At 36.1% G+C, this 15694-nt stretch overlaps 1 protein-coding gene across 1 annotated transcript in view; it reads left to right on the forward strand.

Moving 5' to 3' along the window:
- LOC105383464 (protein slit) overlaps positions 1 to 15694 on the forward strand; it is a 177611-nt gene that overhangs the window by 100922 nt on the left and 60995 nt on the right. The window lies entirely within an intron of this gene.

Consider the following 15694-nt stretch of genomic DNA (forward strand, 5'->3'; position numbering starts at 1 on the left):
ATATTATTAAATTAAGCTTGTGTAACTAGTTTAATTAATTTATTAGTATATAATTTAGCACCTAAGTTCAGGGCATACTGAAAACCAGCGCTGCATAGATTATACGAGGTATAACTCGCAGCATTGCTGAGTTTGTCCTTTTGCCACCTTTTAATCTTAAGTTAATTTTGTATTTGTGTTTTATTGTGTTTTCCCGATTATGTGGCAATAAATGTTTTTTCCTTCTTTCTTTCTTTCTTTCAAAACAGAGTATGGTGAAGCTGGGGCTTAGCCAGTCAGATTAGTGTCAATGACTGCCAATGATTGTACTGATACCTTTATTATAAACTAGCTGTTCCCGCGCGCTTCGCTTCGCCTTAATAAGTTTTCCCGTGGGAATTCCGGGATAAAAAGTAGCCTATGTTCTTTCTCAGGGTCTAGACCGTATGTATACCAAATTTCATTCAAATCCGTTCAGTAGTTTTGGCGTGAAAGAGTAACAGACAGACAGACAGACAGACAGACACAGTTACTTTCGCATTTATAATATTAGTTAGGAAGTAAGGATTATCAAACGGTAATACGGTAGCGTCAAACTAAACTAAACTTAAGATCACGACAAAACATTCAGAAGTCGTGTCGCAGTCATAATGCAGTCCAGTGCCGGACATTTAGGTGCAAAGCAGAATTTCTCGTTCACCCGCCACATTTCTCTCAACACATTACCTGCCAAGTGACAGAATTAACACCGCCACCGCTCTTGCATACAGATTTTTCTTCACTGCAGTTGTCCGGTGTTGCCACTGTAAAAATATTTGCCGCTTTTAGGGGAAATTTTAATGAATTTTCGCTTGTGTTTTTTTTAAAGCCGATTGAAATTTTGAGAACATGTGAGTACTTAGTTTTGGATATAAGTTACGTAGATTAAGTTTTTATATAGAACGTATGATGGATACCTACCTAATGAGACAATTAGTTAATTATGTCTATTGCTGAACTTTCTTTAAAATAACTTTCTTGGTATGTCACTTAGACCATACGAAAAACTTTGTATCGCGGTGAATGAAGTGGATATTTTCTCGTTGTCATTATGCACAGGAATATTTTGATAGAGTCGTACTGTATATCAAGCGTATCGCTGTACTGACACAATCCACAATATGAACGACAAACTGATTAATTTAAAGTTAATATCCGTCAGTGTCCGTAGTCCGTAGTTTACTTCAGTGATCGAAACTGATCATTCTGCACGCGTCCGTGCTTCGAACGCACGTTAATTCATATATCTCGATTGCTGCTTCGGCAGCAGTCATTAAGCCTAGTGAGAGGCCTTCGGGCAGCTTGAAAACATCTGACAGTCGGGTTGCCCACTACATGACAACTCTCTCAGCACTAGCTTCCTTTTAAAACCTTTCCTTCATTGGAAGCATATGCAGTGGGGACATCATGGATTATGATGATCATTTTTTGGTCGACAATTTATAAACTACAGTAAGTAAAGTAAAGTAAAGTAAGTAAAGTAAAATATGCTTTATTGCCAAAATAAAAATGACATGACATAATTTATTCTACATTACAACCAATTATGACTAAGTTACATTATACTATTTTAGTTAAAACAAGTACTTCAATAAATTAAAATTTTCTTTTGGCAAATGGTGACATGCTCAGCATAAGTCGACGGAAAACTGGTTTTCGATCGACGCTGTTTTTCAGCATGCCCCAGTGTGTTTATTTAATTTACCAGATCCTTACAGTCTAACAGAGGCGCCTTGTAAAGTAAACTACAAAACTAAAATAAGAATACAATTTCATGCACTTATTTCATAATCTTAAAAAAAAAATAATAATAATAAAAATAAATAAATCGGTGAATATAAATTTTTATAAATAATCGGTGTGTAACTGAGAATTTTGAATGAGTAGATAAGTATGAGTTAAATAATGTTTTGTGTATGTATCAGTGTTATATATATTATAGTTTTAAACAATGGAATTATATTATGCAAATTCGGTGCTTTATAATATGTGTTGAAGTTTGTGTGAGTGAATTTTGATGAAAGTGTGTATTTTACTGTAGGGATTGTATGCTAGATATTTAAAATTTTTTTTATTAATTATTTAAAAAAAATATATTAAACTGAGATAAATTAATAAGATTGATTTGGGTAAGCACTATATTATTTTTGAATGATAGATATGTCATGGCGGTTTGGATAGGGGGTGGTATGTTATTCCAGATTTTAATTACAGCTCTGGCAACACTTTGAAAAAGCACGACGATTTCACAGAACAGTATTCTCACATCATTGGCGGCAATCCAAGAACTGCGCACTGCGACGACACAGAGGCCGTATATCACACTCTATCTACTCTGTGGTCAACGCTAGTCTGTTAATCGAATCGCAGGATATTCTGTGATTTATGACGTTTGTGCCGCGTGGTTTGCAATTTGCAACAATAGCAATAGCTGACGTTAACTTTCTTGATGATAGATGGCTAATCTTTATTGCTGACAAGGTTTTTTTATTCTTAATAGGTATCTAAATCTAAAGTCTGTTTTTTTATCTTAAAAATTGTCACATTCTGAACAGTTCATCAACAGTCGATTGTCCCACAAATGGTCCGCCAATAGAACGATACGTGACATTAATCGAGGGACAATCAACTGTTGATGAATGGTTCAGAATCATTCAATTTAGTATCTGAGATTAAAAAACAGACTTTTTTCTAATATTTTTCTAATCTGTGGCGTTGCGATGATGTGGTGACAAACATTAGAAGGACAAAGGTTATGTTATTTAAGTATTTAAGTAAATAACTGATGACCTGTCAGCCTACGGCAGATAAGGCCGCCCTTATTGTATTATAGATTTTTATTTATTTATTTATTTAAAATAACATAAGCAGTTCACACAACAGACATAAAAGTGAATTTTACATAAATTTATATAGATTTTAAGTATTAAATGTTATTTTAAGTGTTTTATGTACAATAAAGTTATACTACTACTACTTAAGTAATACACCTTAGAGTAGAAAATAAAGCAGTTTAACTTATAATAATAATATCTAACCACCGTAGCAGCAAGGTGCACGGCTGTCGGGAATCGAACCCGAGACCCCGGTGTCGCCTCCAAGTAATTATAACTTGGCCGACTCGTCGATCAAATGCTAACTGGGTACCGTCGCGGGGAAAAGACTTTGGAGGTTCATTTAATACTAGCAGTTCCCGCGCGCTTCGCTTCGCCTTAAAAAGTTTTCCCGTGGGAATTCCGGGATAAAAAGTAGCCTAAGTTCTTTCTCAAGGTCTAGACCCTATGTGTACCAAATTTCATTCAAATCCGTTCAGTAGTTTTGGCGTGAAAGAGTAACAACCAGACAGACAGACAGACACAGTTACTTTAGCATTTATAATATTAGTTAGGATTAGCTATGGCAAAGCTTTTGACCCTCAAAGCATCAACTGGATTACTTAAGTATTTTTGCAGTATAAGCTAGGGACCTTAGGTACTCTTTGATGACAATCCGGCTATTCGCCAAACGTCTGTTTTTTGTCCGTAATAAAGCATGCAATACCGCAATACCGGTATTCGTAATACCGGTATCAGGGACAAAATTCACGCTTTTTTCAATACCGGTATTGAAAGTTAATACCGGTATTGAAGTAATACCGGAATCGGACTTTTTTAGGCTATAATAAAGCGATTAAGATAAAGTATTCCTATGTACTGTGAAAGCGCACTTGTTTCCAACCGTTTGATGCAGTTTGTTTTATCTACTGTTGTCCATGCGTAAACAGACACTGGATGTAAAAATAATAATTTATTGTAAAATTTAAACTCTAATACTCAATTCTCGTAAAAATCTATAACAAAATACTGAATTTCATCGCTTTTTCTCGTTTTATTTTGACCTATACGACCTTTAATCACAATATATGCCATTTATTACAAGGAAATCTAATACCGGTATTAATACCGGAATCCCGGTGTTGAGTTGCAATACCGGAACTCAATACCGGTATTCAAAATAGTTCCGGTATTGCATGCCCTAGTCCGTAAGGGAGCGTTAAGCGTCTACTGGCTATCGGTTCGTACTTATACTAAACAGATTAAGTATCATCAATGTATGAAGAAACGGCGTCGGCAATGCCGATGAAGTAGACGCACTTGTGTGAATTTATATAAGTTCTTACTAAGAATCCACTACCTCCAAGAGCAGAACATTCTGCCTTACTGATCCCTATCTGTGTGATGATGATGATGATAGTAATTTTATGTATGTATTTATGTATGTGTGTAATGTATTTATTTAGGTATCATGTGTATATTTATATTGTATAGATAGGTATATATTAAGATATTAATATTTCGGTTAAGTACTCAATATAAACCATCTTCTTTCTTCAAAGCCTTAAGCACTACCAATCACTTTTTCAACATCACCAAAGGTTAACTGGTAGAAAATGCTGCTAGCATTAAGTTCGCCTTTGTACCAATTTACTTTGTGCAATAAAGAATTTAATAATAATAAGAATAATGAATGCGATGCGTCCGTTGCGTACGATGATGATAGGTAGACGCTAATCTTTAGTGGTATTTATTACGATACTAGCTGTTCCCGTGAGCTTCGCTTCGCCTTAAAAAGTTTTCCCGTGGGAATTTCGGGATAAAAAGTAGCCTATGTTCTTTCTCAGGGTCTAGACCATATGTGTACCAAGTTTCATTCAAATCTGTTCAGTAGTTTTGGCGTGAAAGAGTAACAGACAGACAGACAGACAGACACAGTTACTTTCGCATTTATAATATAAAATAGTAAGGATTCTACTTTGGTTTAAACCACTATTGCTAGCGTCTGTACCTACGTACAACAGACTGAAATTAATAGTTAAAACTAAACTACTCAGACTGAAGCGTTTAGTCAAATACTGTAAGAACGTACTGTGAAAGTGTAAATGGTTTTTAGAGTTCCGTAGTGTTTTAAACTTAACCGTTCTACCTAATTCAAAATCAAAATCAAAAATATTTATTTAAACACCTTAGATGAATTTAAATGAGTAAGTACAATATTATGAAATTAAATTGGAAGTGTGTGAGTTAGTAAATTTACGAGTTTTGGTGGCTTCCACACTAGGCTCGGCCTGTGTCGTGGATGCCGGTGTACCGGTTATAAAAGGTATAATATTAACAAATTATTTGAAACTATCCTAAATAATGTTATAAATGCGAAAGTAACTGTCTGTCTGTCTGTTACTCTTTCACGCCAAAACTACTGAACGGATTTGAATGAAATTTGGTAAGTATACATAATTATGGTCTAGACCCTGAGAAAGAACATATGCTACTTTTTTATCCCGGAAATCCCACGGGATTTTTTTTAAGGTGAAGCGAAGCTCGCGGGAACAGCTAGTTATGTATAACCTTTGAATTAGTTAGGATTTTACGGTATAAGCTAGGTTACATTAGGTACTCTGTCCAGTATCGTATTTGATCTCACCTATATCGCATGAAGTGGACGTACATTTGTGAATTTATACAGGGTGTTGCAAAATTGGTATACTAAGCCGAAACCTACATGTGCAGCATGGTATATCTAAGCCCAAAACTGAAATCAGAATTTGGAAATTCACGAAAAATACCTACTTAATCTGACATAATTTTACTCATAAAAATAATCAGAGGATCTTGTGACTGTCCCTCGTTACTTAGAAAAATCAATATTAATGTACCCGCGCGCAAATTTAGGAATAATAAAGTATTTTTCGTTCCTTCTGTTAGTACCAACTACAGAAAGAATTCATATATTCTTAGGGCGTGCAGCACTTTTAATAATCTGTCTAGGGAAACTGATTTAGATATCTTTTGTAGTGGCATCGATTCGTTAAAGAAATACGTTATTAGAACTTTCGTGGCATCCATTCAACAGTAACATTTACTTAATTTTATTTAATATATTTGTGTAGGTAAACCGAAATATAAAATCTACCAATAGCCGTAGTGGTTTACAGACCCGATTATTTACATAATTGTAGTCATAGCATATAACTTCTAGAGCATCTTACCTTTATAATATTTTTTTTTTTTCTTACTTTTTCTCATAACGTGACGTTGTTTTTAACCTACGTTAGTAGGTACTTACGTAGCTTTTAATTTGTAACGTAGGTATGTGTTTGTGCAAACTTTGTCATAAACTACGCTCTCCTACTTAGTACCTATATTTGTAATTATATGTGAAAGCTTGTTATTAACTCATATGATACCTAATATAATGTTTATATCTCTGTACTTAAAGTTGTTAGCTTTCCAAATAAAATAAAATAAAAATAAAATAAAAAAAATTAATGCATTGCGTACTATGCCGTATAAAGGTGTACGCGAGTCTTTAGCAATTACAGTCGTCGAAATAATATAATAGGCCCGTTTGGACAGCAGCTACAAAAATTTGGTATTTACTCTTGATTTACTCGATGAAATACATAAAAAGACACATAATATGGCTTATAATTAAACGGCTGAAACAAAAAAGAACTTTTGAAGCACCAAAAGTTACTAATTAGATTAATTAATTGATTAGATTTTTCATGATTTAGGTTTGACACCAGCTGTCATCCCATACATTTTGGAGCTGTCCAAACGGGCCTATTATTATATTTCGACTAGTGTAGAGTTCAAAATAAGGTAGGAACTAGGTATTTTACCTTAAAGGTTAAACCACTATTGCTAGCGTCTGTACCTACATACAGCAGACTGAAATTAATAGTTAAAACTAAACTACTCAGACTGAAGCGTTTAGTCAAATACTGTAAGAACTTACTGTACAAGTTTAAATGGTTTTTAGAGTACCGTAGTGTTTTAAACTTAACCGTACTACCTAATTATTGGAAACCTTGGGATATTCCCGAAAAAAAAATTCTAAGTACGTGTAAACAACCATTTTTTGTATGAAAAAGCATCTTTTTTTGGTTATATCCCAAGGTCATTATAACAAAAGTTGTTCAGAATGAAGAGCTCTATAACATACTTCCGGATATGCACATATGAAAGACTCATCCTGTATAGTTATCCCCTATTACAATCGACCCCGACCCAAGAGACCCCGTGTCGGCAAACGGCGTGTCGGTCGCCCCCCAACCCGTTGGTCTGATGATCTGCGGAAGGTAGCGGGAAGCCGCTGGATGCAGATGGCGGGTGACCGTTTGGGGTGTCGATCGTTAGGAGAGGCCTATGTCCAACAGTGGACTACGGAAGGCTGAGAGAGAGATTACAATCGAAAAGATGTAAAGAGGCTTCAAAAACCTCATACTTAAATATAATGGTCCCGGGTTCGATTCCCGGCTGGGGCAGATATTTGTTTAAAACACAGATATTTGTTCTCGGGTCTTGGATGTGCCCGTAAAATGGCAATAGGCCCGCCCCCTATTACATTGGGACTAACATAACACTCTGGCGAAAAGTGGGTGCAGCAATGCACCTCTGCCTACCCCGCAAGGGAGTACATTAGTACAAGGCGTGAGTGCGTGTGCGTGTTTTAAATATATCTAATTTGGATTTAGACCTTAATGGCGAGTTGCAGAAAGGAACTTTAGTGCCAATTTCTCCATTCTCGGTTAGAGCATAACCAGGGAGTAGTGGTTGACTTTTGACACATCTGTCATGAATTTTATATGGAGATGACGTTTAATTTATAAATCAATCCCTGTCGGTTAGATAACCGACTATGGAGAAATTGGCACTAATCTAACGTCTTCCATGGCAGTCACATTACAGTAATCGGATTAAAAAAAACTAACTTTTACGTCAACAACTTCCAATATAATATAAAAAAAAAAAAAAAATATATATATATATATATAAAATATCCATTGTGTTTTGTAATCTGAGTCGTGAGCACAAGTTTCGATCCTCCGTATACGTTGCGTATCGTCAACTGTCACTGTCAAAATGTAAGACAAAGTTGGTTCCAAAAGTGACATTTGTTTTTTCCATAGGTTTAGGTGGAATTTCACCAAACGCTAAACGTATTTAGTAGCCTGTCATACGTCTGTCAGTTAGTACAAAATGTATTCAAAATTTGATTTAAATACGTTTAGCGTTTGGTAAAAGTGACCCTTCGTGTAGATTCGAAAATTGTATCGAATCCTGTGCTCGCTGCACTGATATTATTATACCCTGAACGTAGGTATACTGCATTCATTCACACTTGGCATAACAGGTAAACAATCTTTGTATGTCTTTTTAATCAAAATAGGTATTATTAAACAAATAAACCATGGCTTAAATAAATGTTTTTATTGCGAAATAAATAATTTTTGCCAGTAAGCAGTTACTTAAGTATATATCCATTACTTATTTTGTTTCATTTTAAAAACATGGTAACTAAGTAACAAAATTTGGTAAATCAGTCTTCGATATAAATAATTTTTGCCAGTAAGCAGTTACTTAAGTAGGTATATATCCATTGCTTATTTTGTTTCATTTTAAAAACTAGTTAGTAGTTCTTAAATAAATAAAAAAACCACTAAATTTGTTTCCCTTTTGTGCCGAGTATGAATGAATGCAGTTTATACGAGCTGTATGACGCAATATTTTGCATCTACTTAAGCTGCGTACAGACCGGCCAAACGAACGCCAACGAACGGGTTTCGTTGACCTTCGTTGCTGCAATCTGCCCTGTATTATGTATGATAAATATCCATCGTTGGGGCGGTCTGTACGCAGCTTAATCTTGTTTCCCTACGTTTTTGTCAATGATATCACTCAGCCATTAGTTCGTGTGTCGGATTGGTCCGTGCCCGCGCAAACACGTCACAGATTAACGAAAAAGCATCTGTCAAACGGACTGACACATTCATAGTCTGTGAAAAAGCTTAACTTTATTTCAATGTTCCCATAGTTAAATGTAGGGAAAGGTGTCCAAAGTTGTACTTATTTAAAAAAAAACTGTTTATTTCAAGAAAATAAGTATTTTTTGATTTACAAGATCCAATGACTTAATCTACTTACTAGGTGAGATTATAATAGCCTTAGATTGGTGTTTGGTTTTCTTTTGGTGTTGTGCGGGCACTTCTTTCGGTTGCAAAGTTAGCTTTGACGGACTATTTATGTATGTCTTTTAGACGAAATTTCTACTGTACTGATACATACATATTTATTCTGAGGTCATAAGCCGTAAGGCCGAATGTCGACCTCTTTTGTGTGCAGTACTCAATAAATACTGGCCGGTGATAAATTAGTTTTAGCAATGGCCGCGCAACGGGAGCTTTAAAAAAAAGAACATTCAGAATTCGCAAATTGAATTTCGCTTTATTTTTTTCGTGAATATTGAATGATTAGCTTGCTGTAAAAGACCGGCATAATATTATTATTAATGTTATTCTCTGGGCTACTTTAATTCACTGTAAACAGTAGAGGGAATACATTGTATAATTATGTTCCTAAATACCTAGTCTATTTTTAACAAGCAAATACTGAAATTGCTTTACTGCGTTGCTATTGGTAAATGACTCATAATATTAATATCGGAAATGTGCAAAAGGCTCAAGTATTTACTCGTTTGTTAAAAAAATTACTAAGTATACTTATATACATACATTATATTATAGTATGTTTACAGGGTGTTAGTATATTGTAATCCGAAAACAGGTTCGTAAGTCTAAACAACTTTTGTCCAACAAATTTTACAAATGCGTGAAAAATTTTGCGTTCTAAACTCATATAAAACCTGGTTCTTATTTTTTCTTCTACGGTTTTGTACCTATACCTACAGATGAAACTTAGAACACCTCTCTTTTCCAGTCCAATTTAACGGCAGCGCCATTCCTTCTCGTTCCAAAACAACAAAAAAAAAACAACGGAATTAAGAATCGAATGCAATCAAAATCGAATTAACGTTTCGATTGCAGGAATTGATTCTGTGCGTGGAGGTAGGCGGGTAATAGTTCTGTCAGTAAGTACTTTACTTTTTTTTACCTGTAGCCGCTACACGGGTTCGTTATCGACGTCGATAAACATAATAATATAATAATAATAATATGTGGGGATATCTCACACACGGTCATCCGACCCCAAGCTAGGCAGAACCTGTGTTATGGGTGTCGGACAACTGATATATCTACACAAATACATAGATAGATACATACTAAATATAAATATCAACAACCAAGACCCGAGTACAAATATCTGTCTATAAACAAATATTTGCCCCAGCCGGGAATCGAACCCGGGACCTTCGGCATAGCAGTCAGGGTCACTAACCACTACGCCATTCAGCCGTCTGCACATATTTAAGTAACACGAATCGCGATATTGCGAAAGTTTATCTACGTCGATAACAAACTCGTGTAGAGGCAGGTGACTGCGGTATCGTCAAAAAAAAGGTTAAAAATACAAAATTAAAAATGTGTTCATCAGTAAAAAGGCGGCCTTAATGCAGTTGTAATCTTAAGATAACCTTTGATATCAAGAGTCACAGTCTTTTATTGTGACAGGTGAAAGATGGTTGATTTAATTAATTTATTTTTTTTACTTTGCTGTTGATTCTACTACAAAGTCATCATTGCTGTACTCTATGTATAAAGTACCTACATACATCTTAACTTAAGTCTTGAGTCACACTCCGAGTATCCCACAGAACTTTCTGCACTACGAATAACCATAAACAATAATTCACAGACTAATAGAGCACTCCCACTTCAAGCATTTAGATTAACAATATACGAACAAGACAGAGTGTAAGATGGTTGACGGCCGAATGATGTAGTGGTTAGTGACCCTGACTACTGAGCCGAAGGTCCCGGGTTCGAATCCCGGCTGTGGCAGATATTTGTTTAAACACAGATATTTGTTCAAGGGGCTTGGATGTGCCCGTAAAATGGCAATAGCGGGCCTATTACCCTATTACATTGAGACTAACTTAAACACTGGCGAAATGCGGGTGCAGCAATGCACTTCTGCCTAACCCGCAAGGGAGTACATTAGTGTGTACAAGGTGTGAGTGTTTGTATGAACAAGATGGAGTGTAAGTGCAAAATGAACATCTCTGCAAATAACTGAAATAACACCCCACTTCTTTCTACCTCTGAGCTACTATTTTGAATAAGTTCGGTTAGAAAATTTGTGACTTTATTCTTTGGAACAATCGTTGTCATTAGATTGAACTTAAAACCGTTTGGCAGTACTTAAACAAAATGCGTACAATTTTTTTGTTATTTTTTATGTATGTGACATACCATCTTGGTTGTATTGTTAATCTAAGGCCACTACAAACATTTAGTGATGTGCATGTTCATGGGTAATTGTCGACTACTAATAATCGTAAATCGTAAAGTCAATTCGATTCGATCAACCGATCACTCATTTGGGGCAGTAAAAAGTTACGGCCCGGTATTAAGCCGGGTCCAGACTAGTGTAACGTGAAATGAAATGAAGTGAAATGTAACATTACGTGTAATTTAGCGTCAAGAGTGTGGACGGCAGGCGAACTCAACCAAACGAGCACTGCGCGCGCTCTTGTGTTCGCGCGAAAAACCGACAGCCGATGGAGCAGCCGCGAGCGTTACATGTAATGCTCGTTGTGACGTCCACACCTAGAATTCGTGTTACATTACACGGTAAATTACATTACACGTTACACTCGTCTGGACTCGGCTTAAAGCTAAGGTATTAAAATGGTAATACGAGCATAAGGGATGGGGAAATGCCGAATGTCGATGTATGAAATACGACGGAAAGGTTTATGCGTTTTGTTTTGACGTTTAATCAGAAATGTACATACATACATACATACCTGCATTGAACGATACAAAAAGTCTGAAATGTGAATGAAATAACCTTTGAAGGCAAAAAGCAAAGGCAATAATAATTGTTACATACATATTCTGTAGATTAGGCACTAAAGTCGTTAAAATATAATAGGCCTGTTTGGACAGCTACACAAATTTTCTATTTACTCTTGATTTACTTGATGAAATACATAAAAGGCACAACATAATCTGGCTTATTATTTAACGGCCGAAAGAAAAAATAACTTTTACAGCACGAAAAGTTACTTATTGTGCAGATTTTTTATGATTTAGGTTTGACACCAGCCGTCATCCCATACATTTTGGAGCTGTCCAAACGGGCCTCTTATATTTCGACGACTGTAGCGATTCAGTCTAGCGTCAGTTTTTGCCTGTCCAGATGAAGTACATAATAATAAGGTACTTAGTACATACGTCACTGGAGGAAGCTCCTATCGTGCCCCCCATGTTTTTCTGCCATCGATTTAGATTTTGTAGGTTTGGCTACTGACGAAATGTATTTTGATTTAGTTTTAAAGCGGGTGTCACGTTTGCGGGGCAATCCTGCGTGCGTGATGAAATCCGCACGATATTAAAAGCCTAACACAGACCTTAACTTCAAGTATCACGATGCCTTTTGCAAGACTCTTGTAAAGTGACTTTTCGGTCTATGAATCCGGACTTTCGGGGGGATGATTTTTTAGATACTCTGACTAAATATTCTCCTTGTAAATATTCCACGTAGATTTATTAAAACTTACATAATAAAACTATAACCATAATAAATGTAATATTAGTATGTGTTTAAAACTTCATCAAGCCAAGGTACGCGACTATTTTGAATGTAGAGTCATAAATACCACCGTACATTTTAACTTGCTCTACTGTTTCCTATTTCAACACATGATATTGGCGGAATTTACTGTGATAGCACAGTACAAGTGCCATACAAAACAAGAATAGAATAGAAATAAACCATTGACATATATATTACTGCGTAAGGACAGGCCCAACCACTCAAGAAAATGGCACCCGCACGTTGGCCCTAAAATAGACATTTTAGGGCCAACGGTCCTCAGTCGACAGTTGTCTGTGACGGAGAGATGAGTCTTTGTTTCTTGTGATAAATATGCCTATTTTTGTTGTGAAAGGCTAAAAAACTATGATACGAAGGTCAAAAAGGAATATGGAATATCGTATCATCCTTAATTAATAAATAAACACATTTTAAAGCGATAATTATTTTACTACCAAAGTCTACAATGGCCGCACGATGTAACCTTGTACGGACGTCCGCATGCAACTCACTCATATTATTATGTACCTAACTGTCCGGTGACGGTAAAATATGAACGCACGTACAAGGTTGCGTCGTCAGGATAAGTAGCTCAGCTCTGACATAGTTCCAACAAATTATGACAGATGGCAGTTATTTTGCTTGTATGAAGAAGGTTTGAGTAAAATGTTCTGAAGGGCGTATCCTTCCTTTTGAAATCATTGAAATAAACTGACAAAATGTGCTTTACCCCATCCCTAAGCGTGTCAGCCATGTTGTTTTCCCTCACCAATGATTGGTAGCCAATTATCAGATCCGGCGGAGATCCAGTAATTACTCGACCAATAATAATTATAATTAATTAAGCTACCATTTTTATTAGCCGCTGCCGGCCACAGATTCTGGAACTGCTGTTTGTCAAGCCAGAGTCATCTGTCAGTGCGACAAATACAGGGTGGTTTTTTTGTGACGTTCTGTTGATAGGTCAATGTACTCGCCATAGGATAGGAACAAATCAGTCGTTTCATACCTTATAACCTTATCAATGTTAAAAGCCCCCGACATCAAAACTAAAAGTCGCATAACTTTTGAACGACTAAGCCGATTTTCATAAAATATAGATATGAACACTCACACACATAGTTACCATACAATCTCCAGTCTATATAGTCCATCGCGAGGGTGTCCCACTCTTTCCAGTTCATGGTCTTCACAAAACAGCCCCATGCATACTTTGCCCTATATCCCATAATGGGGAAACTGACATAAAATTCGAGTACTCCAATCATTATATTACTTTATGTAATACTGAATTATCCATATTTTATGTTCTCAGCGAAGCTATAGAGTTAGGAATCTTAATAATTATATTCATGAATGATTTTTTTTATTGAAAATATTTTTTTTATTGACGAAGCCACAAATCGTTTTTGCCAATATTTTCCTGAATATGCATACAATAAGGGTTTTTCTAGCTTTTTCGTGATACTAGTAGGTATAAGCTATGTTTTTTAAATATTTTTTTATAGGTTAGATCTAAAGTGTACTTACATAACTTCGTAAAAACATAACTTTCATGTTCAGAATTTGCCATTGTCAACCTGAAACTAAAATACTTATTATTATTTTTGGTTTCAACTCTAGACGCTCCTAACTCTGTGTTTAACCCGTCAAATGGATCCACATCGTCGGACTTAAGGCTATAAACATTTTACGGGCGACTTGTGGGGCGTCACTATTTAATGGTGTATTGTAAACATCAGCGCCTCAAGTTTATTGCTCTTAATGATTTTCTAATGAGCTTAGATTTTCAAGTGTTTATTGTTTTTTATTATTACTGAATGAGCCTTTTCGTTTTTTTAAATCTATATCTAATCTATACCTAAGCACGAATTTGAGACTGTATGACAATTCAGATCATCACATCACCATCATCTGACCCCAGCCTAGAGAGAGCCTGTAATATGGGTATCGGACAGCTGATATATCTACACACACACACACACGCACTCACGCCTTGTACTAATGTACTCCCTTGCGGGGTAGGCAGAGGTGCATTGCTGCACCCACTTTTCGCCAGAGTGTTATGTTAGTCCCAATGTAATAGGGGGCGGGCCTTTTGCTATTTTACGGGCACATCCAAGACCCGAGAACAAATATCTGTGTTTAAACAAATATCTGCCCCAGCCGGGAATCGAACCCGGGACCATCGGTACACAAATATATGTATAGATAGATACATATATTTGAAATACAATAATCTTTATTTGCACACCAAAACAAAACTTAAATCTAACTTAAATAACAGTGATGCACAAATGGCGGTCATATCGCTAAAAGCGATCTCTTCCGGACAACCGTTGTAAGAAAAGAACTAAACATAAGAAATACATACAATATATTAACACCAAGACCCGAGTAAAAATATCCGTCTTAAAACAAATATCTGCCCTGTCAGGGGATCGAACCCGGGACCTTCAGAATAGCAGTGAGGGTCCCTACAATCGTCGAAATATAATAGGCCCGTTTGGACAGCCACACAAATTTGCTATTTACTCTTGATTTACTTGATGAAATACATAAAAAGATACATAATCTGGCTTATTAATTAAGGGCCGAAACAAAAAAGAACTTTTAAAGCACCAAAGTTACTTATTGTTTAGATTTTTTATGATTTAGGTTTGACACCAGCTGTCATCCCATACATTTTGGAGCTGGCCAAACGGGCATATTTCGACGACTGTAGTAGTCCCTACTCCCTAACCACTACGCCATTCGGTCGTCAGTACATAAGTATATACCGGTGAAACACATAACCCACCTTTTCGCTCAAGCCCCCAATTTTAGCCTACACCTACACCTGTAAAATGTGGGTCGCAGGTTCATTACCCAGCGGTCTCCTCTAAGTGCATACGGAGCGAAGCATCTTAAGTGCCTCTTAAGTGTGTTAATTTACTTAAACACTCCACTATGTTGTGCCGAAGAGTAATTAAGTGACGTCTATAAGGTGATTAGCTTCTGAATTTGATGGTTTGGTTTGGCAACGCCGCTGCTACTAAGTGCCAATCATTGTATTTTGGGAATTTATATAGGATTTAAACCATTACGGATCACGAAAGAAAAATATAGTATAAAGGGAACCTGAATTTATCTTCTCT

Source organism: Plutella xylostella, chromosome 24, assembly GCF_932276165.1.
Source record: "Plutella xylostella chromosome 24, ilPluXylo3.1, whole genome shotgun sequence".
In the NCBI taxonomy this organism is placed as follows: domain Eukaryota; kingdom Metazoa; phylum Arthropoda; class Insecta; order Lepidoptera; family Plutellidae; genus Plutella; species Plutella xylostella.